The sequence below is a fragment of the Anas acuta genome, chromosome 3 (genome assembly GCF_963932015.1).
Source record: "Anas acuta chromosome 3, bAnaAcu1.1, whole genome shotgun sequence".
Classification (NCBI taxonomy): Eukaryota; Metazoa; Chordata; class Aves; order Anseriformes; family Anatidae; genus Anas; species Anas acuta.
In genome coordinates, this window is record NC_088981.1 from 41523378 (window position 1) to 41550916 (window position 27539).

The window sequence follows — 27539 nt, forward strand, 5'->3', positions numbered from 1 at the left end:
GGTGTGACGCCCCGTGTACATAAACGCAAGTGTGTGTATGTCTGAGCGTTTAATTAAATTACAGCAGTAATCTGATAGGATTTTGATCTCAACGGTTCCTGGGCTGCAATAGCATTGCAGTGTAGGCTCTTACCTTCTCTTTCTGCCCAGTGAGTCAGGCACTCCTTGAATCCACCTCATATCTTCCTAGATTAAAATTTGTTGCAACACACACCCCCCAAAAAAAAAATAAATTAATAAACCCACATATCAGACTTACTGCAGAGGGACTCTGCAATGTTTGCAGATTTTTTTCTGCTTCTGTGATGCTGCTTTTCCTGCCTTGCTTCCCACTTCCAAGCTGCACGATGAGAAAATTCAATAGAGTTGAATATTTATGACTTTTCTATATACAAAGTTTCATAGCTGCCATGAAAAGAAGAACTCTGCAGTTATGAACAGGAAGAGGCAGTCTGTAAAACTGAAGGTGGAGGAGAGGTCTTTTCACTCCCGTTAACTTTCAGCTTATACTAAGGGTAGCTATATTGGAAATCAATACCAAAACCCCCGTAGACTTTGATGGGAGAACAATTAGGTCACTGTTGGTTGTCTTTGAAATCCCACACTGGCTATGTCTATTGTTTGCTTGTCTGGCATTGTCTTGAAAAACCTGCTGTTTTTTTTTCCTTTGTTCTGGGTTGCTTACATATATTAACTGCAGTCATTCTTATACAAAAGCCTACTTGTAATGGACTGGAATAGGCCAACTTTCTTTTAAATTTTACATGGCTTGTTTCATGGCCCTACTGTGCTTCAAAAGACTGGTAGCACTGCAAGGCATTCATATAACACCTCGTGCAGAGTTAATGAGCATGGTTACATGAACCTTACTGTGCTTTCCTGGAAGATTATTGTGAAAAGAACAAATATAATAACACTTTGCCATGAGGATATGAAAAAAAACCTCCTTTGAAGCACTCCATCACTCTGTCAAGTGGCCACTTGCACCCACTTATGGTATCCTCACAGGTGCCTCTGGTGAGTAAGATTTAGACCAAGGCTTGTGGATCTGCTCACCTGCTGCAAAGTGGAGGGTGGGGACCAGGGCAGGTGCTAAACGCTGTGCTGCATCAGCATGAGTACTCCTGGTGCTGGAAGTTGGGTCAGGGAGATGAAAGAGTTGAAAACTATTTTATTTTGTTAGCTCAGCTCAATCTGCTTGTTCCCTTGACCACCCTGCAACCAGACGACCACCGATAGCAGCGCAGAAGAGGGAGCAGATGAAATGCAACAGTTTAGGTAGGCTGCTGGGCTTCTGCCTTTCTAATGCCTGCGTATTTGTGGTTTTCCTTTGTGCTTTGGGTTTTTTCTCTTTTCCTGGGACTTTTTTTTAAAGCTTGCATGAATCCTTGCTCTGGCACTGCCCTGGTGTTGGGGAAGTAGAAGATAAAAGAGGGCCTGGTGTTTGAAGAGGCAAATACTGGTAAATATGTCTTAGGTGGTTTTTGCTGCACAGTATTGTCTTTCTGTGTACTCACTTGGAGGAGCTGTTCTTCACTTCTCCTCTACAGTGCTTCTGTGCAGCATTCCTGGTGCAGAGCGGTTGGCATGTCCCCTGCAGAGGGGACTGATTGATCACTGCGTAGCCACATATATAACCTGTTGAGTGATCCCTCACAATAAGAGGCACTTTGCAGAAGTTATTACTCCTGTCGTACCATTACTTCACTCCTTTGGAACAGGGCCATTCCCCCCCGACTAAATATCAGCATTCCCGACTAGACAAATCGTGGTGCAGATACTCCCCGGGTGAGTCACCAGGCTGCTGCAATAGGACGGCGGCTCATCTGCAGATAAGGGGCCCGTAACTCATGCAGTGTGTCCAGTCAACACTGACTCAGAAACAGGAATACCCAGGTTGTTCTTGAGTCAGCATCGGTACGACTCTGTCACTAGGCTGCATTAGCTTGCCTGGCATCTTCATATATAATGAAAATATTGGGCTGCTGCTGGTCAAAGCAGGACCTCTGTGACTCTACTGGACTCCTGAATAGCTGTGCTAACATACTGCCCTCTTGGAAATAATTTCAGGGTAGGGACTTGGAAAGCTGTGTTCATGGAGAGCCACTTCACTGGTGAAGGAGCGACCTGAGAGCCATAGTACAAAATGAATCTTGTAATTAATCTTACAGTCTATCAGACTGTGCCTTTACATCTGGTCAGATAAATTAGTGTCGTCCTCAAGGTGCCAGTCCCTGCAATGGGACATCCCTGGGAGCAGCTCAGTGGTCACACCCTGGCTGTTCCTCACCTCTGCTGAGTCCTAATGGCCTGTGTACCACAATCAGTCATCTGGTTCCCTCAATGATGGGCACAACTCTAACATCTATTTCTGGGCATCATTTGGAAGCTTCATTGGCTTTTAGTAGCTTGTGAGCTGTTCTTTGGGAGGAATTCAGGTGGGGAGGATTTGTTCCTTAAAGTGGTCCCTCAAGTCTGCTTTAATGTATTACTGAGGATTATCTGTAGATCTTTACTCATGGCAAGTCAGGAGAAAGTTGGGCTTTGGCTGCTCTTAATTTCCAGTTACCTTTCGTACTTGGAAAGCCTATGGGCTGACCTAAGCATGGAGAGCAGAGAAGCTTGTCTGAGGGGCCACTTACATTTCTCATTTTATTCTGTTCAATCACAGCAGCATATGGGAAGGAGCACGTTGCCCTGTAACAGCAGGATTCAGAGCAGTTTGAGGTCCTGTGCTGTCTGAGCTGTGGGTGACAGTGATCCGTGTCCAAAGAGCTCAGCAGATAGTGGCTTGGAGGCTGAGTGCTGGAAGCTGTGCATGTTTGCATGCACATCATCCTTTGGGGGATGATAAATGGCCACGTCTCTGCATCCAGAGCTTCATGCTAACACGCAATGGAAATTACTGCAATGTCCAGAGTGAGCTTGTTCTGAGAAGGCTTATGTGCTGATTCTTGCCAAGTGTACTGCTAGGATGTTTGAAAGAGCTGCTGAAAACTGTATGCTGGGACCTGTGAGCACTATGAAGCTTGCTTGCTCTCAGTGACTTGCCTGATTTCACCACCTGCATTTAAGAATCAGCAATACTAGAGAAAAAAGAGGAGGCTAGACCTGTGAGGTGGCACAACCTGGTGTAGTTCCACTGAACTGAAAGGAGGTGTGGTAATTTGCACCAGTGAACCGTCCAGTTCAAGGCCTTAAAAGCTTTAAATTGATGAATATTCCCTGCTGGTGGGTGATTATTACCGGTATGCTTTGGTACAATGCCTCTGAAGTGCAGTACTCTATTAATTCAGCACATTGCATAAGCCTTGGGCTTGCTTCACTTTTAGACTTTTTTGGGCACCACTCTCATTTTACAGTGATGTAAGGCTGGAAAAAAGCCATCATACGCTGGCAGCGCTATGTGGGGCGCGGATTTGTGCAAACAAGGAGAAATGTGTTTGTCCCTCTTTAAAAGTTCTCGCTGGCTTGGTAAGTTGGATGATTTTCAGGGTCTTCTATTTATTTATTTATTTCCTCCTGGCTTTCTTGATGCAGCAGAAGCGCCAGTCCCACTTACAGTATGTACAGATGTCCGTGCCTTGCTCTCAGACTCCCCGCAGGCGAACGATGATAAATGAGGAGGAAAAGAAAGATGGCTTTTAAAGAATGACCTTAGGAAACAAACACTGCAGAAATAGTTGCTATGCCTGGTGTTTCGCCTGTGAATGCCTGGGGAAATTAACGCATGTACAAGCGGGAAATGCATCCATATCTTTGGGCAGAGAAAACCAGAAGTTCTTGCACAGTAGCTGGCTCTTTGGGACTGGACTTCTGCTGCTGTATCTATGGGTTTCTTTTCTAAAAGGGAAAAGAGATCATTACTGAAAGATATTTAAAATGAAATATCAAATGCACAGTAATTCTTATTGCCTAATGGTCCTCATTTTTCTCATTACTTGTCAGATTTCTCCTTAGTTTGAGTGGCAAGTATCTTCTCTGTCATACAGCAGCTGTGCTGTTGATGGTTAACTTTTCATGACCTCCCTCTTCTTGTTCTCTTTCTTTCTGTGAAATATGTTCATAATGTATTTAGCCTCACTGTCTTTGGCAGTGATTCTGAATGGTATTTGCCCTAGTGGGATGGTTGCATCATTGGATATTTATATTTCAAAAATAAAAACCTTGTTTGTTTCGTTAGCTCCACAGCTGACACTGGAGTTCTAGAACAAACCTTTTGTTGCCTCTGGTAAAGGCTTACAAAGTGATCTTATACCTAAAATTCCTGAGATTCCAACACGTTAGAAAGGAGAAATTAAAAAATGCAATAACGACTGACAAAAACTTAGGGAACTGAGTATGGAAACTCCTTCATTTGGGAGCAGAGGTGTTAAATGCAGGTTAGCTATTCATGCAGAGAAATAATCTTGCCTTGATTGTGGGAGTGGAGGAAGAGACGCCATTGCTTCCCTGTGTTTGCTTTGACCTCTGGTGCCACCAGGACACTTCTGTGCTCTGCAAGCTCAGTGTCATTTCCAGTCTTTGCTGTTTCTTGCTGAGGATTATCAAGCAAATGCACATCTGAAGCTTGTGCAACTTTCTGCCTTCTCAGAAGGGAAAGAAGTGGAGCCTGAAGCTCCTGTCGAGGGATCTTGAAAACAGGGGAGGGAGAAATAGTATGCAGTGAGATGGAAGAATTTTTTCTGACTCTTTTTAGTCTATTTTTATTTACCTTGGCTGGATATAGCTGTGTTTGCTACTGCTCATATAAATCAGATGCTTGTCCTTGTAATCCTTGAATCTACATCATTTCATATGTGTCTATGGGAAAGCAAACTCCATCTTCAGGGAATCAATTTCAGTTTGTGCTGGGACATAAGAAAGTCAGAAGTACTTCCGAACTGATGTCAGGGAAGAGCTGCTGTGAATGGGTATCTTGAGTAAGTAACCTTAAGTTCTCCTTAAAGTCAAAGAAGAGGCGTTTTCCTCTCATGTATCCCGAACTGACTACACAGCTCATTCCCTAAAACTGTTGACTTTTCTCCAAAGGCTCTGAACATGACCTGGCTTAGTTTAGCTGAGTTGTCTTGAGGCCCGATGAATCCCACCCTTGGCAGCTCTAAGGCTTTGAAGGGGAGCTGAGGATACTTACCACTTGCAGGAAGTTCCAACCCCAGATTTAGAACAAGGGAGTAGCTCTTCAAATTAGATACAACTGACAAGTCAGCCTGAGCTCAGTGAATTGCTAGTAGCATCGCACTCAGCACAAGAACACGATGTTTCCTGTTCTCCATGCGCTTTTTTTTTTTTTTTTTTAAGATATGGAGGAAAAAATCTGATCTAGCATAAAAGTCTCACTGAAGACTGCATAAAGCTGATGCCATATATAGGCACGGAGGAAATTCCCACGACCGCATTTGACCTTCCTTTTTTTCTTTTTGTTTTAATAAAACACAATCAGCATCTGTATAGTTATGCACCTGCATATCATCATGTACTTTGCACATGATGAAGCTGCTGAGTTATGTTAAAATTGGCAGGATGCAAGCTAATATACCTGCCAAGGCAGGGGAAAAATTAAGTTGTCTCTAAAATATGTGCCTTCACTTTAGCAAACTTGTTTTAGCTATGGCACAAAATGCTGATCGGAGTACTGGATAAAATCAATGAATCTCAATGAATACAGAAAATATCAGAGCGTGTCTTCTGATGTGCACAGTCCTGATGCAATTCTCTTGCTGAGTACTTCCCTCTGGGAAATAAACATTGTTGTACATGGTCCATTTTGCTAGCAAATCATCATTTTATTCACCTGTGTTTCATGCAGTTCAGTTTTTCTGCTGTGAAAGGAAAACCTTATATAAAGAATGGGCTCTAAGCTGCAGTCTGACTACACAAGAAATCATTCTATATCTCGAATCACAGAGTTTTTGGTACTGACTAGATCATTGTTACTTTATTGAAAGGAACAAGTGACAGGAATAATTGTGCTGATTGATAGTTTGGGGCCTGAATGCCCAGAACCTTACAGGATTTAGTGTCTAAGACCCAATCTGTCAAGATTCATACCCACACTTAACGTTAGGTACTGTGCACAATCCTCTTGACATCTTTGGAGGCAGATAGCATACAGTACAAGTCTTTGAGCAGTTGGAGTCCCAGCTTCCAGGCTGAGAAATGTGTATTTTAAATATAGCACCAACCCCCCGAAGGCTGGGTTCTAGTTTCCATTCAGCTCTAGACGAAGTGTTGCTTCACCTGGGAAATGAATCATAGCTCAGAAGAAAGGCATGCTGCTCGGTGGCATTGAGCAATTTGAATTCCCTGGGTAAAAGGTGTTCAAGACAGACACTTCTCTAAATGCTCTGAATTTAAGTAGGAATAAGTTACACAGAAATCAAATTGGCTTTTTTTTTTAACATAATCATATATTTGGTACAGAAGAGTAGGGTATGGCTCTGTACAAGTAGTGATGGACTTCATTGGCTTTGACACTTGTTTCCCTTCTAAATAGTTTAATACTTTTTATATATTTTTTTTCAGTAGCAGAATTCTTGGCTGAGCACAGGGAATGTGTCTGGTTTCTGGCAACTGCAGTCAGTAGTGCCACTGCCACAAAAGGAGGGGGCCGGTACATGTTGCCGATGTCAGGCTTGCCCCTGGGAATCTAGAATGGCATAGGAGCAGGAAGAAAACTGTAGGGTGGATGACTGGAGTTGAAAGGAGGATCTGAAATTATTTCAAGGAGAATACAAATGTGATTGTTCCAGGCCTTTGCGTAAAAGTTTCCTCCTGGGGAGGAGAAGATGCATCACAGATGCACCTACCAAAGCCTGTTTCTGCACTGACTACAGAGAGGCAGCAGGGCAAAGCACTCAGACCCCAACCCTATCAAACACTCACGTGTATAAAATAAAGCATCACAGATGGTGTGATTTTTGAATTGTTACAGGCATTAAGTAGCTGGTAGTTTTATCTACTGTTACGGATAAACTGTTGGGACCAATCATCCAAAGCCTTTGTCGTAACCGTATTGCAAGATGATTATTTTCTCTGGGGGTGGTTATGAGGATGAATTAGGCAATAATGCAAATCCCTTTTGAAATGAATAAAAAGACATACTATAATTTTTTCCATGCCCTTTGGGTGGAAAGGCTAAAATAAAGATTCAAGTCTTCCTCCTCTTCTTTCCAATAGCCTGTCTCTTTGCACCCTTAGTTCTATGATTTCCTCAAGCCCATAAATCTCCTGTGAGGGGTAAAGATAGTTAGGAGAGAAAAATCACTCTATCAGGTGAGTTTACATCATTCCTCCTCGTTGCCCTTTGTTCAACTATTTTCATCCTTACTGGTTGTCTTGTTTCCCCTGTATATAAATCAAGCTATGCAGACATGCAAAACCAAGTACAGGAAAATCAACTGCTTGCTTTATGGCCTGATGAGGATGGGCTACGGGGGTGTTTGATGCTACTAGCAGCCAAGGAAAAGTGCCTGAAAAAGAGTTGCCTTTTTTGTGCAAAATTTTCTTGGTACTGTCTGCACCTTCTAGCCCTCATCTTTAAAAAGAGGGAGAGTGTGATCTTGTTGCTGTTGCATTGGCCTGTGATCAGTGGGCACCTTGGCCATGCCGGGGAGCAGTTGACAGATCATAGGCAAGGTTCCTTCACCTCCATGTGTCTCTTCCATCTAAATAGTTGCCTTTTAAGAGGTCCTTGCAATTATTTTGCCATGGTATTCTTCATAACAAACTGAGGGGACAATTCTGGAGAAAGGGAAGATTTTCATTTATCTTTTTATATACGTGAGTTTTCTATGCAGTAAATAGAGATGGAGCATACAGTATTGCTTCCTGGGTAAGCCCGTACGATTGCTTAAAAGAGTCGTCAGATTTTCCTACCACTTTCCATTTTACCAAGGAGAATGTTTTAGACCTAACGCGAATGTTGGTACGCTTCCCAGTTCCCTCAGTAGAACGAGCTTGTTGATGTAGCCCACTCATCTTCGAGTGTAAGCTTTCCCCAACCCATTTCCTTTTCTTGTACATTTAAAAGCACTAAAGAGAACAGAATCCTGATTGCAGCCTTTGCATGCCTTTGGGCATGGCTACGTTAAATTGTCGATAAGTTTCTGAACTTCTGCAACCCTTCAAGCCACAACAGAGTAGCTCAAATAGGTAAACTGAAGTAGGAAATGTTAAATGCTGTGTTGATTTAGAAATTGTGTTTTCTACTCAAAAGTAGGACTGCATTTCAGCTGGTACAGAAATCTTAAGTTTGAGGTCAATGGATCTCAGACTGGTTGAACTATTACTATCCACTTGGATAGTAATGATTTCTAACAAGTGAGTTAGCTAAAGATTTTCCACTGTAGATGACCTCTTCTACGTGTTTGGAAGGAAGGAAGGGCAGAGACTGTAAAATAACATGGACATGTAAAACCGAAGTTCATCGATCAGAGGGAAAATATGTTGAAGCTGAAGAACTCAAGATTTGTACTCAGATTTGGGACAGTCTAACTAGAGGAAGCCTTGGGACAGCCTTTTATGAGGAAGACAAAATGTGGACTGTTCACTCTTATCAATTGCATATTTTGCATGCAGAGATCATGGCAACAGCACCCTATGGGTCAAAGAACACTTGTTTGCTTTCAAGGGATTTTCAAGAAATGAATGCCATTTTGCTTTGCTATCATTGCACGCAGTTCTCCTGAAACAGACTAGCGTTGTCACTGACTGGCTTTGCTTTGCCTTGTTCAGTTTATTTCTTTTAATTCCTCAGTTCTTCTTTTTCTGATGGGGAGAACTTTGTGCTCGTGCTCTCTAGTCCATGATATTGTAATCTTTTATTTATTCACAGAACAGCTGTGCCACTGGCTGCATAGGTGCTGGCTTCCATGCTCCATTGTGGCACATTGCTTGTGATTACCACTTTGTATTATACATGCACGTGTGGCCTCTGCCAGCTTTGCTAAAGCACACATTGAAGCACAGACTGCTTTACGATGTCCTCTCTCTAGGCTTTGGTGCCTCACTGACTATTTACCGGGGTAAACAAGTTCTGAAGTTGAAGTGCTGGACTGAGGTCCAGGAGAGACAAGATAGCTCCTGCCACAAATGTTCCTTCTGATCTTGAAGAAGTTGCTCAATGTCTCTGTGCCTGTTGGGAGTAATAGCTCTGCTCTGTCTTACAGGAGCCTTGACAGAGGGTTAACTTGTTTACAGCTAATAGATCCTGCTAAGGCTCTGCAGTGGCTGAGGTACACAAAACAACAAATGAGAGGGAAGGCATGAGTTACTATGAGGGACGGGTTGAGCATGCAGCCCAAGGGCAACCAGACTACAGCACCTGGTTTTGTAAAGATAAATTGATTAGCCTTTATGAGGTGCTGAGATATGTGAAAGCCATAGAAAATCCTGAATCTGAGTACATTGACTAACAGAATACCCACTTACAGTTCTATGAAATCCATGACTTCTTTTTTTTAAAACTGAACCTAGTGCCTTCATTAATTATATATACATACATATATATATATGTATATATATGTGTATATATATATATATATACACACATATATGTATATTATCTCCAGAATTACACAGTGCGATATTCAGAGCTGGGAGAAAAAGGTTAAATTCAAATAAACCTCAGGACTGATTTTTTAGCTATAAACCAAACCAAGCTGAAACTTAATTGTGCTGTTGGAAACCAATGTAGAAGCCATTTGCAGTGTGGGAACACATAAAGGAGTTTTTTTTTTTTTTTTCATTCCCTGCTTTCTTTTCTAATATATATTCAAATGGAAGAGCGGATTCTCACTTTAGAAATATATCCAGAGTAAGTCATACTTTACCAGAACAGTTACACAGCTTGTGCAGCGGGGTGATGTGTTATGCCTGCAGTTCTCCACTTGCTGCTCTTGTAGGTGTCACCTTCATACAAAGCTTCAAACTGTTCCATGGTGCAGAGGCTAGAATGGTCTTTGCTACCTGCAAAACATGCCACTTTTCTGCTATACTGCCATTTCTGCGTTTATCAAAGATCTTGGCATTGATTTCTGTAATTGCAGAGGTGATTGCAATCAAATCTTCATTCGAATGAAGGCTGATGTATCATGGGTTCCAATCTGACTGAATTACCCTAAACAGTGTTCCCTCAATTTTGGAAAAACCTCCATGTCCATTAGGTTTGTAAATGACAGGCATTTTTTCCACAAGCACTCTTCAAGTACAGCACACAGTGATGGAGGAAGGGGCGCCTGCATTTTTTCTGAGCAACCAACCAGGGGCATGCACCAAAAAAAGCTGTCTGCATAGCAGACCAGGAAAACAACCCCTCACACACCCAGTTTGTGCTTTTGCCTGTTTCTGGGAGGTGTTATCAATAGAGGAGCACACAAATGGCTTGCATCAGCAATTCAGTTCAGGTGCTCTGCAGACACACTAGAGGTTTCGTGGAGCAAAGAGCTTCTGTAGATGCTTGCAAGGCTGCAAAGAGCTTCTGAAAACTGCTCTGGAGGCAGGAACAACCTCATTCTAGCATACCTGAAGTCAATGCTTTTAGACCAAGTAAGGTCACTTGGCTTTGTAGCTGCTCATTTATTGATTTATTTATTTCCCTGCATTGGAGAAAATTACCATTGTTTGTGAATTCTGGTTTGCAGAGACCAAAGCCCCCTGAACGCAGGGGACTTCCATACTGAAATCAACACTAGCATCAAAGGTCAGGGAAAATGATCAAATAGTCTGCCTCAATTCGATGTGTCCATTTTTCCTTGAGAAGAGCAGAAAATCGCACGTACTTAGTCATATTGCTAACAGTAGTCCTTCAACTTCAGATTGGGTGAAGATCCTAACTTCCATCAATTTATTCTTGTTTGAGAGTAATTAATTTCTTTGTCTCATGGAAAATAAACTATAAATTTTTAGTGAAAGACTTAATGAAAGCATACAGAAACATATTCATCCTAAATCTGTTGAATTTTACTGCTGTACGAAAACTCTTACCAAAAAATATAATTTTGCTTTTCTTTTGCTTCATTCATTTTCAAAATTTCAAGTGAGCATCCTGAAGTCCAAAATCTTCTGCTCAGTCAGTTCTGGTCAGGGGGAATAAGAACAACACAGATCAAAAAGGGGAAAAAAAAAAGAAAGAAATAAAGGGGGAAAAAAAGAGACCCTTTTTAGAGTTAAAATCCCATTTTGATTAGATTGCATTTTACTTAGATTTGTGAATGTTTTGAAACCCGATTTATTTAATTTATTCATTACAAAAAAAAAAATGCTGGTCTCAAGATAACTCTACCTTAAGCATTGGAAACATCGTCTTCTGAGAAAGAGCCTTACCTCTGTGGAAACAGGTGGCTCATATACCATGAACTCCTATCACCTGGGGTAGATAACCTATTCTACTTACTCATGTTATTTCTATCCTGATGATGCTGGCATGACAGTTCCATACTTTTTTTTTTTTTTTTTTTTTTTGTGAAGAGAGGTGAATTTTAATTGTGACCTTAAATATAGTTGCACATTTCAGCTGAACATTTGAATATGCATTACAGACCTGTTTTTGTAAGTGAAGAAAATCTGATAGCCTTGATTTCTACAGTTTTGACGCTTTCTTTTATTAAGGTGTCAGCCTCTGACTTGTAGTGCCGTCATTACAGTGACACTGACACCTATATATTGGTGCTATTAACACTTCCATTTCATGTCCTCTAGATAAAAGCTGGCTCTTGGAAATCCTTTTGTTGAGTTACTTGCCTTGGGATATGCCTGCAATGCAAAAATAAACAACCCTTAGAATTTCTGGCTTTTTTAATCTGAAATGATTGCCTTGGTTGCCTTTATACATGACACATTCAATGTGTGCTTATTTTCAGTAGAAGCCGCGTTTGTTAGAGGTGTTGTTTAATGTGGGTAAAGGGAGACAGAGGTCTAAAACAGTTCATATTAAATTCCTGGAGGAAATTCCACTTTAAAATAGAATTTGGCAATGGCACGCTCAGGCTGACTAATTCTTTTGAATTTATGGCCCATCAGCCAGAACCAGAAAGGAGAAGGTAGAAAACTAGCATGGTATTCATTAGCATTCCCGCTACTAGTGCAGCATGGCTGTAAGTAAGAGTAGATGACATTGCTGCTCAAGACAAGCAACTGTCCTGAAGCAAGCAGAAGAAATGCTCTTGCTGTGGGACTTTCAAACAGGGCAGAATCCATCAGTGTCCCTAGGGCACTAGTAGAATTATACCCACAGAAGCTTGCTCAAAAGCTAAAGTAAGAAATATTTGCATTTTACTAAGCTTTTTGCTTTATTTGTTGCTTTATTCTGGCATAAATTTGTGCTGGCACTTGAAAAGGTGGTTAAGTTCCCTGTCCTAACCCTTACAAACCACTTTTGCCTGGTACTGCCTCTTCTGTGGTGACATGAACATTGATGTGATTCAAGATGATTCATATGGGAAAGCAGACCCAGTTGAAAAGTACCTCACCTGAAACTCTGATCAGCTTGATTGCTTGCTTATGCCTGGCCAGCTCTGGTGCTAGTACAAGGGAGGCATCAAGAGTAAGGAGCCAGGTGAAGGACCTCACTAGCCAGGGCATAGCTTTGTTTCTGTGTTGCAGAGAATAAAGAAAGTATGCTTCAATCATAGGTTTCCTCAAAAGGAGCTGAACTGGTCCCTGTGCAGAGAACAAATGGAATGCAGGCTTGGCTCGTCTAGTCAGGAGAATGGGTGAGGAAGAGCCAAGTATTCTCAGGCTCTGACTGTCATGCCAGTTCCTGACTCAAGCACAGAGGTGTACCAGGATCAACAGCAAACTCAGACCTTCTCATGATGCTCATCACGATGCTCACGGAGTGCTTAGTTCACTCTGAATCAGAAGCAAGTCTTTCATAGTCAGCAGAATTATGCTATCGTCAAACCAGCATGACAGGAGAGTCAGGTCTTATGTTGATAATTATCCAGTTTCTTCACTTTGAGCATTCCCAACCGTTTTAGTAATGCTTTCCTCATCTTCTCTTTGTGTTATCTTCTCTGGCAGACTGGGCTGGTTGATTTTTCTCTTAGTGCCAACCATTGGTCTCCACATCCCTTTTGTAGCTCTGTTTGAGGAGCAGAGGGCTCCCAGTGCTGCAAGCTGGGCTCTCAGCCTCCCCCATATGCAGTCAGGGAGAACAAATAAATTGATGCCTTAACAGCAATGTGCTGTTGTGCCTTGTGCTCAGCTCTCTATCATGACATGCGCTTTAGCAAAAGTCTGTTAACATCCTCTTGTCTGAGCTGTCCTTTTTAACTCCTGTTTCACTGGTTTGTAAGTGGTTTCTGTATTGCACTGGTGCAGCCTCACCTCAAGCTCTGGGTGCAGTTTTGGGAACAACGCTATAAAAAAGACGTAAAACTATTAGAGAGTGCCCAAAGGAGGGCTACAAAGATGGTGAAGGGCCTGGAGGGGATGATGCCTGAGGAAGCAGCTAAGGCCCCTGGGTTTGCTCAGCCCCGAGCAGAGGAGGCTGAGGGGAGGCCTCATGGCGGCCTGCAGCTCCCTCACGAGGGGAGCGGAGGGGCAGGCGCTGAGCTCTGCTCTCTGGGGACAGCAACAGGACCCGAGGTATCGGCATGGAGCTGGGACAGGGGAAGGTCAGGCTGGACACTAGGAAAAGTTTCTTTACCCAGAGGGTGATCAGACACTGGAACAGGCTCCCCAAGGCAGCGGTCATGGCACAGAGCCTGATAGAGTTCAAGAAGCATTTGGACAATGCTTCCAGGCATGTGGTCTGATTTTTTGGGTGGTCCTGTGTGGAGCCAGGAGTTGGATTTGGTGATCCTTGTGGGTCCCTTCCAGCTTGGGATATTCTATTCTGTATTAATTATTTAGTCTCTCGAATTTTTCAAATCCACCAGCTAAAAACACACAGATACACACACAGACATAACTACACTTATTCACAGCCATTAATAGATTTTTAAGAAAAGATCCTGGGTAGACTGCAGTTTATTAACCTACATAAAAAGAGGTAACATAGAAAGAGGATTAAGTAGTAGTCCTAGTGTGAATCTCTTTTTCAAGAAAATGCAGTCCTTCACACTGAGAGCTGCTGAAATGACAAGTTTTGATAAGCTTGTATCCTTGATTTTGTGTGTGTGTGTGCACCTTCCTCTTTCCACAGTGCCAGTTGTATGGTTTATTTAAGAAAACAGAGTATATACCTTCTTCTCCACACCTTGCAGCTTCCTGGCCGAAGAGTCAGTGTTCGTCTCAGAAAAGCTGAAGTCACATAGCTGGAGTTACTAAAGGGCTTGACTCAACTTTTTGGAGAGTTCCTTGAAAAGATTTTTTTTTTTTTTTTTTGTGACTGGAGGAATCATCAGATTCAACATAGCAGATGTCCAGATACCAGTGTCATCTGCTACCTTGCCTCGGAAGATTTTGGAGACAAAATACGCTGCCTGGCTTTTTTTTCTCAACTTTTCATTTTCCTTTTAGGACAGCTTGAGCTACATGAGATGATTGTACCCACCATAGCTTCCCATTGCTGCCAGATGACTGAAAAAGAAAAGCTGAAGCTAAATTTGGGTGTGCTGTCTTTTTTGGAACACATTTAGTGTGCAGTGCCTTTTCTTTCTCTATTCAAGCATTACTTCTAAAGCATATCTGTGAATCACTTTTAGAAGCAGCAGCCATGGCCATTTCAAAGCATCATCTGCTTAACAAATTCAGAGTAGATTGACCTGCTTCCCCATGTTAAAGCAGTTTCACTGACTTGTTAATTTTAGAGGATGTTTCCAGACAGTAGCTTTCTTGCTTTCAGAGCCTGATGGATCTGATTTTGATGTCCCAAAGACAGTAATAATCTCCCCCGCATATGCTAATATACACTAAGTATGAATAAGAATATTGCCATCAAGCCTTATGTGAACTCATTTCAGGCTCCCCCAGTATGCTTTTTGTTGTTTCCCAGTTCTTCTCATATCTCTCTTCTCCCTTTGTTTTTCTTATAGTCCTATCTGTTGTTTCAACAGCAGATTCTGTCTTCTGGAACAACTTAATGTTCCTGGTTTTGGATTTTACAAATCATTCCAGATGGAAATTGATAATAATGAAACCTGTTATTGGGCTGGTGTAACATTCGGGCACTGTTAGAGGAGCAACGAATGCTGGCTTTACATCACCTTTGGGTTCCTCAGTGCAGGCTGGTCTTCAGGGTCCAGAGCCTACAGATGTGAGGCTGGCAGGGAGTTGCGGGAGGTTGGTCTGTGTAGCTGCACTATGACAGAAATACCCAAGAGGCTCTTTTAGGTACTGAAAACAGCATAGTTTTTTTTTTTTTTTGTAAGAAAAAAAAGAGGCAGCTTTCCCTGCCTCTCATGATCCTGTGCACAGGGCCTGGCAGCCTGAGTGAGGGGGAAGCAAGGTGAGACATTGGAGACCTATGCTCAGCTCTTGGCTGTGTCAAAATTTTCATGTCACCTTGAAGATGTCCTTTAGTTATCTATTGTTGCTATTTCCACCTGCAAGCTAGGGAGAATGTTTCACCTCCTGTGTGGTCTAGCCAGAATCCTGTGTTTTCAGAGGCTGTAAAAATTAATGTCTCACATGCTGGCCTTTGCTAAGTAGTTCTGTAAGAAGATTTCACTCCTGTCAGGGTGCTTTGTCTTCCTCTATGCTCCTTCCCAAGGGACTGCTACTGGTCCTCTGGAAATCTGCCTCAGGGCTGGAGTCCTTGGTTTACTTCTGTACCCATAGTGCTTTTGCAGCCCTTGATGGATCTTTCTCACTGCTCAGGAGAGATTTAACAGCAGCCTTATCTCATGTTACTATGTCTTTGTTATTTCAACAGTGGCCTGTTTCAACTAGCTGTAGGACAGTGCTTCATGAGGCATCAGGGATAATTGACACTAACTTTCACCTGCCAAAACAAATAGCTAGACTAAATGCATTTTCCTTTATTTTGAGTTGTCTGTTCCTTGAGTGAGTGGAGTTATGTGGTCCTTCATAACTGTTTTCCCGACCCTCCTCAAGTTTGGAGTAACCTGAACTAAGGAGCTTGTGATCACTTCTGCAGTGAGCATCTGGGCTTGGCTCCATCCATGGTAAGAGTATATGCAAAATGGGGAGTGAGAGTGGTTGCTGTGGGAAGAGGTGAAAGGCACGGTGGAAAAAACAAAAAAAGCCAATTTGCAGCTTTTCTGTACCTCACCTTGGAGTGACATTGTTTTGACAGGTGAGAGGTAGTATATTTCTCTGTACTGAGGGAGAAACGTTTGTGTGGCCAGAGTCTCTCTTTGTAACGTGTGAAAAGGAAAGTAGGCCAGAGAAAGAAGCAGTACCCTCCTAGTACAGTCACGCTTGTTCCACAAAATTGGGAAGACAGCAATACCAGCCTTTCAAAAGCAAGAAGAATCAGGAGATTACCTGAAAGTCACTCTCTCATTTACTGAATCTGTGGCAAGCTCTCTGGAAACTTGATCCACCTGCCTGCTCATTTTTTGGCTATTATGCAAAGAGTAATTACATTATCAGCCAACCGGTAGAACAGGCAAACACCATGGTGAATGTTACTGTGTCCACTGATCTATTTAATGGATGAATGATCTTTTCACTTCTGCATCTGATTTGTAAAGGATTGCAGGCAAATGAGAGTAACAGCAATCAAACCGTGAAATAAGGTGATTGGGAATGTTTGCATTGTTCTGTGAGGCACCATACAAAGACCCACTTTTGACCAAGTTTGCAGAGAAAAATTCATGTGACTAAATTTAACACTGTGAGGACCCGCATGTCCTGAAAGCAGCACAGACCCTCTGACCATTCTGCTACCAGGCCCCATGGACCTACCACTCAGCAGGGCTCACAATTTTGGCTGGATGGTGCAGGACAAAATCGGGTCTAAGACCAACAGAACTTGGTCTGAATCACTTGTAACTTAAGCATGATGAAAACTGCGTGTATTTGGAACGTGTCTTTTGTGGCTTGCTCATTTCTGAAGCAGAGCACTCAGTGAATTCACAAGTTTTAATGCAGCGTCAGAAAAAACATAAAGGCAATGTTGTCATACCACTCGGCGTGCCAGGTGAAGAGTCATAGCCGAAAAATAAAACTCACTGAACTGTTAGATGCCTCATGATGGATGAGTCAGAAACTCTTTGTTTCCTGCTACACTGTTACTGATTTAGCAGGCTGCAAAATGGGAAAATGGAGCTAGGGATGACAAAGAAGAGATAATTTGTGAAAAATGCCCACAACTTGTGGGGTAGATGAAAAACATGATACAGCAATTTCAAAACACCAGGAGACACACTATGTGGGCAGAGGGTGTGTCCACGTTCTTCAAGCGTGTGAGAAATTAAATTCCCAGTTACCATTCTTTCCAGCAACTTTCAGTGGGCAGAAGCAGGTGCCCTCTCCAAAGAGCACCAGTGGATCCATCAAATAACATGTTGTATCTGGTACCATCTGGAAGACAAACCTTTAGGGTCTAGAGATCCTCAATTCCCATCTTTTGTGAATTCCAGTGGAGAAAGAATGTTTTCTGCAAGGAAAGATTAGGAAGCAGTGTTATTGGAAGGCTGTCACAGCCATAGAACAAGAGCAGCTCAGGCTGAAGATTGCTCACCTTTGCTTCTCTTGCGTGAGGCAGACTTACCAGTGAAATTAATTTCATGTGTATGTTATCCAAGTAAGAGTTCATCATCTACCACTTAACCCCAAAGATAAAGAGTTAAATGCATTTTTGGGCCATGTGTGAGCCATCAAAGGTAAGGGAATTTGCATTACACTTGATGTATGCACTAAGCCAAATGGCTTCTATAAGATTTGTGTCTTCCTCTGAATTCAAATGTTACAGATTTCAACTCCAAATGTTGGTCAGCAGAGCAACACTACATAATAGGTCTACAGAATAAGTCATGATTATTTCTAGTTGATCTGCTGTTTCAAACTGAATGCCTTAAAAACAGAACTGAGAGATGCAAGATAGAATAGGAGCCTATATTCTACTGGCACAATTTGAAGAGTAATTAACAAATATGTCCAATAGCAACTTATCATGGATACATGCTTGGGAAAGGGGATCTTGCCAGCATAGCATCTACATCTACCTTCTCCTTTATTTCAGGAAAGTATTTAGAAAAATCTTGAAGGGAAATAAAATCAGAGAAGAGCCACTAGAATTATTGTGGGAAACAAAAAACAGATCAGACTGTAGCAAAAAGCCCTTGAGAATGCTACCTATTTACTTTCTAAGAGAACTGACTGAGGAATAACTCAGTTATAATCTGTATGTACCAGCACAGAGGACACAGCATGAATGGAGTTTTCAGTATAGTGGACAAAAGTAAAGCAAGGTGCATTAACTGAAAGGCAGACAGATCAAACTAGGAATAATGCACACATTTTTAACAGTGAATGTAATTGAAGCAACCTACCAAGGACTTCAGTAAATTTTCCATCAGCGAGAACGCACATAGAAAGACAGGAAATTTTTCTAGAAGACACCTAGCTGAGGCACAAATTAATTCATGGAAGTTCAATGACATGTCATATACAGGAGGTCAAACTGGATTATCACAAATGGGCCTTTAGAGCTTTTAAGTCCAAGAATTTATGGGAGATTGAAAAGATATTAACAAGTTTTCTTCCAGTAGAATGCCCTTAACAAAGATCAATCTCTCTGTCTATCAATGGATTTCCCATACTTTGCATCACTGCCTTTAGTCTTTCCCAAATAAATTAGATTAAAGTAGCGAGATCAATAGTGATTCAGAGTCCTCTCTTTTTCAGCCTGCCTCAGTTATTGAAAGAACTGTCTAGTCAAAATATTAAAAAATCTTTTTTTTCCACTTCTGAAAAAAAAAATCCAATTATATCTCATTACAGACTGTTAAAATAATTCATAAGAAAGCCTTAATGAACATAGTAAAACTGCCAACTGAAAAATGCTGCAACTATAAAACTTCTTTTTTTAAAAAAAAAAAAAAACAACTCTGGGCATTTATTTTATCAAGAACTAAGGATTTTTGCAAAATAATTATGTTTACAGTTTCAATTTCAGATTTCTCTGAGTTAGCCAATGCACAAGTTCTGTTTGGACCACGTGGAAAATAATCTTCATGTGCTTTAATAGCTCCACTGATTTTCCTTTATCTTTCAAATACCCCAAACTTGACGTGTGCTAAAATGAAGTCTGGAAAATATCAGTCCCAGAAAGCATGCTTGTCAAAGTAATGGCAACCAGAAAAAAAAAAAAAGAAGGGTGGTTATAATAAAACCTGAAGTCAGTGATAATTATAATGGAATTTTGGGGCCTATTATCAGCCTGCCTAAAGTGAGATGCAGACATTAAGAGACCTGCAAGCAGAAGTTGCCTGGGAGATGTGCTGAAACAGCCTGTCTGTGGGTGCACGGGCTCTTTCCCTGGCTGACTTCACCCACATGCCTCACCACGCCAGTTTACTCCAGTCCTTTCCCCTCCTTCCTCAGCAGAGTTGGGTGTTGCGACCTATCTGCAGCGAGGAGGTTCCCTTCTTGAGTGAACTTTGTGTTACCTGGCAGGAGAAATTCCTTGGGAATGAGTGAAGACTCGCTATCTGTGGAGCAGCTCAGGGATTAGAGATGTCTTTTCCAGTCGCTGAAGGTTCCTGATAAAGAGCGCAGCAGCGCTCCGCGGGAAGTGCAGAGGAGCACTGACCACATAAAAGGCTGTGGGAGGTGTTTTTTTCAAGCAGAAGCTGATCACCCTTGTTAGGTACTAGTTATTATTGCTTCTGTTCTCGTGAAAAGTGGTATGTGTGATGGATGCGTGTTTCACAGGCCTTATGCAAGTCATCCCACACCTCTGCAAAGTGGTTGCATGCTACCCTGCATGACAATGGATAGGGAATGCAGACTGAGATTATCCACGGTGCAGTGAGATCAGCAGGGCACAGGAGAAATCTGCCTTTTTTGCTGCTTCTGCCTGCCTCTCTTCCGTACCCTTGAGGTTTTGTGTCCACTGGAAGTCCTCCAGGCGGAACCCAGGACAGAATGCGTTCAGTCAGGCACGCAGGTGGCTGTGTCACCACCGCTAGAAGGAAGCCATTTGGTGGCTTCCTAAGAGCTCCTCAGCAGCAGAGAGGCTCCAGCTGCCTTGCTGTACCCTGTCTTACCCTGGAGGTCGATCTGTCCACTGCCAGGACACCCACTGCTGCTTCCTATTGCCTTTGACTAGGGTGAACCGTGCCTATTGTCTGAAGTACGTGTCTGTGAGGGGAAAGGGAAAAAAAAAAATACAGCCTTTAACAGTTGGGGGCTGGTGTTGTGGAATTAAAAGAATGGCTTCTTTCCACGGTGAATGGAAGCCAAAGTGGCGGTGAATCTCATTTCAGCATCTAGCAGAAAAAACTGCCAGCCTGGTAATAGTAAAGATAATAATTGTATGTTGTTTAATCTTATCTGGATATGTCCCCTCCAGTGGTTTCCTGCTGGTAAACCACAGAGGAGAGAGGCAGTAGTAAGTAAACTAGAGGAAGTGAGATGAAATATTGCATGTTCCTCTGGTTAATAGGGGATTCATTTGAAGGATATTGCTAATTAAAACCAATACTATTTTCCTCCATGTGGGCTTTCAAAACCATTTTCAGAGGATACAAAGGACGTTTTGTTTCACTGAATTGCTTATAGTTTAGGGAAGCCAGTGGGATGAAATACTAGCGTAGTAAATTGTGCTTGTGCTTCAAGAGCAGCGTGTGAAATGGACACCTTGCAGACTGTGAGTACACGGCGTCACCCAAATAATGTCCAAGCAGAAGGGCAGCTTGGGGTTAGAGGAGCAAAAATCCACCCTCAGCCTACCCTGCAGTACAAGAAACTGCCAAACAGTTGTGGTTACTAGAAAAAGAGCTCCTGTGTGTCTGTGGCTCCAGGGCTGCTGGATCTACAGCAGCCTGCAGTCTGGGGATTTGCCTGCAGTGCCGACCTTAGCTCCAGCCTGCGGATGGCTCCATGATTCACAGGGAGGGCGCGAAGCCAGCAGCTGCCTCCTGCTGCTGCCCACAGCTTTCCTCTGGTGTGACCAGGGGGAGCCGAGGGTGCTCCAAAGGCCAGGCTTTACAGAGCACCTCACCCCATTCACTGCATCCGAAAATAACCGAGCCATGTCAGCGGAGAGATGTGAGAGTGAGATGACATCTTTAGGCATCGGTGAGATCTTGTGCTCAGTGCCTACTTGCTACATCCAGATTCTAGGCTTGCGCCCAAGGCTGAGGAAACAAACCTGAACTTTCTTCAGCTTGCCTGTTCCTGAGCGCCTTGTGTCAGCAGAACATGCCTCATCATGTGGCTACCGGATGTTTTCTCCACCTCCTGCGCCGCATGCAGGGATCCCACTCCGACCCACTTCCCCAGCAACGAGTGGAAAAGTCCACTTTTGGGTTTAGATTTGTCTTTACATCACTGGAAACAAACAGCCCGTAGGAGGTGTTGAAACAACTCCCTGTGTGTTAAAAGTGTCTGTGGACTGGCTTCAGTGTGGCTGAGCTGGGCAGGCATTACCCCTATTTGAAATTAAATGTGAGGGGGTGAGGTGAAGACACTGCAGGAAAAGCTGGCACCCCTCTTAATCAGAGCTGGGGCCCGTGGGACATCTTCTGCCTTGCTTCTGTATGCTTTCTGGCCACTGGCTGAACTCTTACAGTGCACCCTGGATCATACCACCAGGGGCTGGACTGTTCTGCTGTAAGCAACTTATCCCAAGGCAAGTGTCCTTTACTAGAAAGTTCAAGTAAAATACTTGCAACCTGGAAGAATTAGAAACTTAAAGGAAAATTGATCATCTTCTTTCTCTGTACCCTTTTCAGTTACATTTTAATATTTCTCAGTTTTCAGTTTGGGCAGGGGATTCCTCTTATCCTGTTTGCTTTTGTGCTCCAGAGGCTTGAACAGCCCTTTACTATTTCAAGAAGCTCCTGTTTACCTCCCTTCACCTGTGTTCTGCTTTCTGGCCCTTGTTCTTCTCTTGTTGACTCCCTGAGGGTACACAGATGGTAGCCTGGAAGCCAAAAGGAATGATACTGAGGGCGTGAGAGTGGGAGAGAAAAAAAAAAAGGAAAGAAAGAAAAAAAAAAAGGAAAGGAAAAGAAAGACGGGGGGAAAAAAAAAACAGTGATTGCAGAAAGCCTTCAGACTCCTCTCACAACAAAACCCTAATACATATCAGTGTGCTGGATCTTGTCAAGGTGCAGGTAATGTTTAATTTTGGGGATGCAACCGAAACACATTTGGCTTGCTGGCTGTAATCGTTTCGGCCTGTGAAGTGGGGTAGCAACAGTACGGTAGCACGATTCCATCGCGAAGCGCGTTCTGCCAGCTGAGAAGTCTCTCCCTGTTCGCATGCTGTGCCACAGTCAGCCTGATCTTCACTGGTGGGCGGCAGCCTCAGAGGCACCACATCGGCAGCATATGTAAGTGTTTCTCGTCTCCAAATTAAGCCCTGTGACATACTTCACCCTGCATGCAGGAAGGAGTTAATCTCAGCGCTGCGGTCTGGTAGGGCTTGAGCAGCATTTGTTCATTTGGTAAGGAAATGCCGTGACTTACAGATAACTTCAGCCCGATGTTGTTTCAGCGCAGTGTTCTTTGCGACTGCAGTTGGAATATGCTTGGAGGAAGCCGATTTGCATCCAAAGTGCTTTATAAAACGAGTCTTTAAAATAAAACTCAGTAAGTAGATGCAAACGTTGTTCTTGGCACACAAACACTACGGCTCTGCTACCTGCTCGCACAGCGCCGTACCCGCCTTCCTCAGCTCGCACAGGAGCCGCAGCCAAGCTGAGAACGGAACAGCTCGGCCGCACTGACGAGCCGGGCTGCAGGAAATCAGCCACAGCCGAGGCAGGTCGGCGACTGAGCAGGCAGCACCGGCAAAAAGCAGCGAGCTCAGAGCCCCGGCTCAGGGGACACCTAGCGGCGGCTGGCAGCGCCCGCTGCAAGGGCAGCTCCTGAGGGGCAGCCTGCGCTCTCTCACAGCTCCTCATCGTTCCCCTGGCGTTTTTTCCTTCTAGTTCTTACATAAAGCGACCTTCTAGGAAGGATGCCATCTATAACATCATTATTTTTATTTATTTATTTATTTATTTGTTTTTCTGAGGCTCCTCGCCAAGGCAATAACATTATCCCCCGTGGTCTTGCTCCTGTGCAGAAATAACCCGCTGCCCAGCTGGGCGAGCGGCTCGGCAGAGGACTGGCAGCGCTCAGAGGTGTTATTTCGACCCCAAAAGTAACACTGCCTCAGGTATCCGAGCACTAAGCGATGAATGTCTCGCTTGCCGGGGTTGTTATAATAAACTGTGGTGGCTTAAAGTTTGTTCCACCGATCAGCCCGCGTGAAGCTGTGCTTAGGTGTACGAGTGTGGATGTGAGGTGCGCGTTAGGGGATGGGTTAAGCACAATAACCCCAAATTCGGCCGGCCTCGGGCGTGCTGCACCTTTATGTGCGCTTGGGCAGCCCCTGCCCGCGGAGCCCAGCGCAGGGCGGGCAGCGAGGAGAGGCTCCCAACCGCCGTGTGCGTGGCAGCGGGCCCCGGGATCGCAGACACGGCCTCCCGCAGGACTTTAATAGGGAAATTTAGGGAAATGTAGGGAAATATAGAGAAATTCAAGCGCCCAGACCGGGCTCGGGTGCGGAGGGGCAGAGCTCGGAGCCGGCACCTCAGGCTCGGGGCTGGCCCCCCCCCACCTGCCGCCCGCTCCCTCACAGGGCAGGGCGAAGGCGGGGCGGAGCCTTGAGCGACAGCCCCGCTGACCAATGAGAAACCGGCTTTCCCTAGGGGCAGAGCCGGCGGAGCCAATGACGAGGAGGGGCGGGCTTGTGGGCGGGGAGGAGAGGGGGAGAGGCCCCGCCCCCGCCCTCCCCTCCCCGTCCGGCGGCTGGGGCGCACTCGGCAGCGAGCGGCGGGCAGAGCGCGAGCGGTGCCGGGGGGCGCGGGAGCAGCACCGGCACCAGCAGCGGTTGCAGCGGTTGCAGCAGCAGCGCGCGACCCTAACGGCCGCTCCCCCCTCCCGCCCCCCCGCCCGGCTCCGTTAACGGCTCCTCCCGCGGGAGGGGGCGGTGAAGGGGAGCCGGGCAGCGGAGCCCCGCGGGCCATGGGGGTCCCGCGGCCGCGGCAGGCGCAGGCAGGGCAGCGGCAGGTAAGGACGGGGCTCGGGGCTCGGGGCTGGGGCCGGGCCGGAGCGAGCAGCCCCGGGGGCTGCGGAGCCCTCCCGGGGGGGACCGGGGGTCGCGGGCGGTCCCGGCGGCGCTGCCCCGAAGTTGGGTGCCCGCAGCTGGGGGCTGAGCCCCGGGAGCTGGCGGAGCTCCGGGGGCCCGGCCCCTCGGCTGGGAGCGAGTTTTGGGGGTGCCGCCGCGGGGAGCGGGTGAAGTTGGGAGGGAGGCGCTGGGGTTGGTGCGCCCCGGCTCTTTTGTGTGCGCTCCCCGCTTCGGGAAGTTGACGCTAGATGGCTTGCTTCTCTCAGCTATCCGCTGGGGAAGGCGAGCGTGTCATCTGCTTCTGCAGCCCGCTGCTCCGGCGTTTGTCTCTGTTTTTTTTTTTTTTTTCCCCTGCGTGTGAATAGGAAGCTGCCTTCCTGAGCGGTTCAGCGCTGGTTAGACCCGAGCAGAACTTAAAGTTTGCCTGCGAGCTGATCCAGCTCAGCCCTTTCATCAGTTCAGCTGCTTACAGGCATCGTTTTGTATACGCACTACCGATACCTAAAGGAAGCTTGCTGAGTTGCAGTATAGTTCTGAAAACCCCCAGGTTCCTTTAAAGGAAGGCAGCTGGATAGGAAAGGCTGAACATGTAAAGAAACAATACCATCGTCTCAATTATTGCTTACTTTGTTGGACTTCATTTTAGAAAGAACCTTAATAGATAAACAATCTTACTGCACTTTTTTTTTTTTTCTTCTTTCTTTCTTTCCCCTAGATTTTGTGCCTAGCTATATTGGACTGAAATCTTTTGGAGTTAGGTTCAGGCACACATTGCATCACAGCCTGCTAGGTATCAGAAAGCCTGGGCCTGATGCTTTATTAGTTTATTTCTTCTGTCCTTCCAAAATTGCCCCTGTTGTCAGTGGAGTGCAAGATTTGCTCCTTGTTTGTTTCTTCGGTAGTAGCTCTGAAATACTCGAGTCTTAAACTTGATCTCTGAAATATCTTTTATTATTAATGCAAAAATGTTTAAATCATCAAGAGCTATGATGCATTACCATACAAAAGTTGATTTATAATTTATGTAGCATTCGTATAAAGCAAGATCACAGAGAGGTCTCTGAACGTGTTGTCTTGGTTTTGCATGCCCAGTGGGTTACCTTACCAGGTCACGCAGCACTTTAGGTATGACAAGGAGTAGTTGCTTGTAAGGTTGCCAGGCTGTTTCACCAATCATATTGGATCAATTAAAGATGTCACTCATAGATGCCGAGGGTATAATGTGAAACCCAGAACTAAACAAAAGCTCAATCTTTCCCTAGCTGGTATTTGCTTACTGTGCAAATCAAGGAATTTTAAAGGTTTCTGTGCTGTCATCCTGAAAGAAAGATAATATGGTCTGTTCTGTAGACACGGACTGATATGTACTAATACTTAAGTACATTGTGAAATGCTTTTGGAAATGACAAGAGTCAAGGAACTAAGCGAGGCAGTGGTTAAACAGGCAAAAACACCCCTTCCTTTTCGTGATGACCTTTACGAGTGAACCAAGGCACTTCTTTCATCACTGTCAGCTTCATGTTGGACATGGTAGTCGGGCATTGCCCCTAGGATTGCGTGCAGAGCAGCAGTTCTACCTGCAGGAGAGAGCAAGTATCTTCTCCTTGCCTTAGCTGCTGGGATTCAGATTACATTTAGATGGCTGGATGTTAAAATATTTCCAGGAGCTTCATGCTTTTTACTTATCGGTGATCTAGTTCGGTAATAACGAGTGAGAAATGCAATGTTAATATGAAAATATAAGATACCGGCTACTGATTGTGGAAAGAGGGTGGGGTGCTGGGTTATCTAGTTTCTCACTGTAGTCATCCAAGATTATCAACAGTAGCCATACTGGCAGCTTGAAATGTCACGATTTGATGAGTGTTCCCTTCTCTTTCCTTGCGATTTTTGCTTTTCAGTTTAAAGTGTTGTACTTTGTCTTACGTTTGTGTTCAGACTTGACTGGTGTTTGGGTAAGCTGCACTGTGAATCAGCGAGGGAAAGAGGAGGCGGCAGTGTTTGTTATTTGCTATGGTGCTGCACTCATAGTCAAAATTTTTGATATGCTAGATAGTATTCAATGCTTTAAAACATTACTTCTTATAAAATGGCATTGGTCTTAACTTTACCTCTACTTTCAAGGGAAATTTCATCCTCTTATAAATGTGGCTAGTTCATGAAGTTTAGGCTGGGGTGCTCCTTACAGGGTCTTTCTGCCCTGTTTTTTCTGAGTTGTTCTGGGGGATTACTGTGATAACTGTCTACCAAATCTGAGAATCCAATGCCAAGTATTCATTAAGACTGTTGCAGTATATACCTCTGATCAGGAAATTAGCTTTTAGTAGATGGAAAAGTATGGGTAACACTTATTTTGAAAATACTCTATTTTTTGTTTTTGTACAGATTACATTAAGAATAACACTAATTCCTTGTGACACTGACCAGTGATGCCATACAACTGTTTATATATATATATATATATATATATATATATATATATATAAATAAATGCTAGGACTTCATGTGAATTAGCAGTCTTTCTTTTTTTGTAGTTTACTATGAAACAGTGAACTTAAATATCTGATTTACTCTCTCAGTATCAAATGAGAGAGACCCTGCCTTCCTTTGTGGTAAAGCACAGACCCTGGGTTTAAACCCATTTCTAGGCATAACTGAATAAACCAGAGATTGAGAGGGATGATTATGGTTGGTGATATTCCTCTAGTTTTAACTAAAGACAGGACAGCAGTAGGTAGAAATGTCATTGGGATTATTTTGCACCAGAGTTCTTAACTAGAACATATGTAGACTCTTGTTTGGATCATGAAAGTGTAATTACATCAGCAGTTAGCTACTCATGGCTTATAACTGGATCCCAGCTTTCTGTAGTTTTTCGAATAATGATCAGCTCATACATAATTAAAGGTCTTGTTTAAAGTGTGTCTTGAATCCTTATGGAGATAATCTCCTGAGCGTGTAATAAACGTAAGCAGCTGCTGTCCCATCTTCTTGAACCTGTGAGCAAGCAGCCTTATTGGGTCTGCTGTGAAGCATTTTAAGAACGGTAATGTTTGAAAGGAAGTAGATATTTATTTTAGATCCCGGCATCTGGGGATCTGTATTCCTTAAGAAAATGACGTTGCTCACTTTGGTATAAAGCTTTCTCTTTTTTCTCAAAGCTAAGAGATGTGATGTAGAAAGATACTGCAGTGGGAGGAAGGAATCCCTGGGATGTATGGGAATCCAGAAGAAGGCAGGAGGAGAGGTAGTAAATTGTGCTGTAGTAGCTAGGAAGCTGGAAGGTGGCAGTAGCTGAAGTTGTCATGTCTTTCCCCTCCCCCTCAGCAGCTTGACA

General features: G+C 44.0%; 1 protein-coding gene and 1 long non-coding RNA gene across 7 annotated transcripts in view; both read left to right on the plus strand.

Annotated features, from left to right (window-relative positions):
- Nucleotides 1-1054: 1054 nt before the first annotated feature.
- Nucleotides 1055-23070, plus strand: LOC137853918 (uncharacterized). 2 transcript variants are annotated; one of them, XR_011094835.1, is made up of 2 exons: nucleotides 1055-1278; nucleotides 20883-23070. It is a non-coding gene; the product is annotated as an uncharacterized lncRNA (long non-coding RNA). The 2 variants fall into 2 exon arrangements; XR_011094834.1 differs by lacking the exon at nucleotides 20883-23070 and adding an exon at nucleotides 14150-14551.
- Nucleotides 23071-23869: 799 nt separating this feature from the next.
- The window catches only part of SIPA1L2 (signal induced proliferation associated 1 like 2), a 142001-nt gene continuing 138331 nt past the window's right edge, over nucleotides 23870-27539 (plus strand). For 4 of the 5 annotated variants that reach the window (XM_068676782.1, XM_068676785.1, XM_068676787.1 and 1 more), the window contains exon 1: nucleotides 23870-24144. The gene's annotated coding sequence lies outside the window, so the exon portion shown is untranslated. The remainder of the gene's footprint in view (nucleotides 24145-27539) is intronic. The other variant, XM_068676786.1, reaches the window with a different exon arrangement.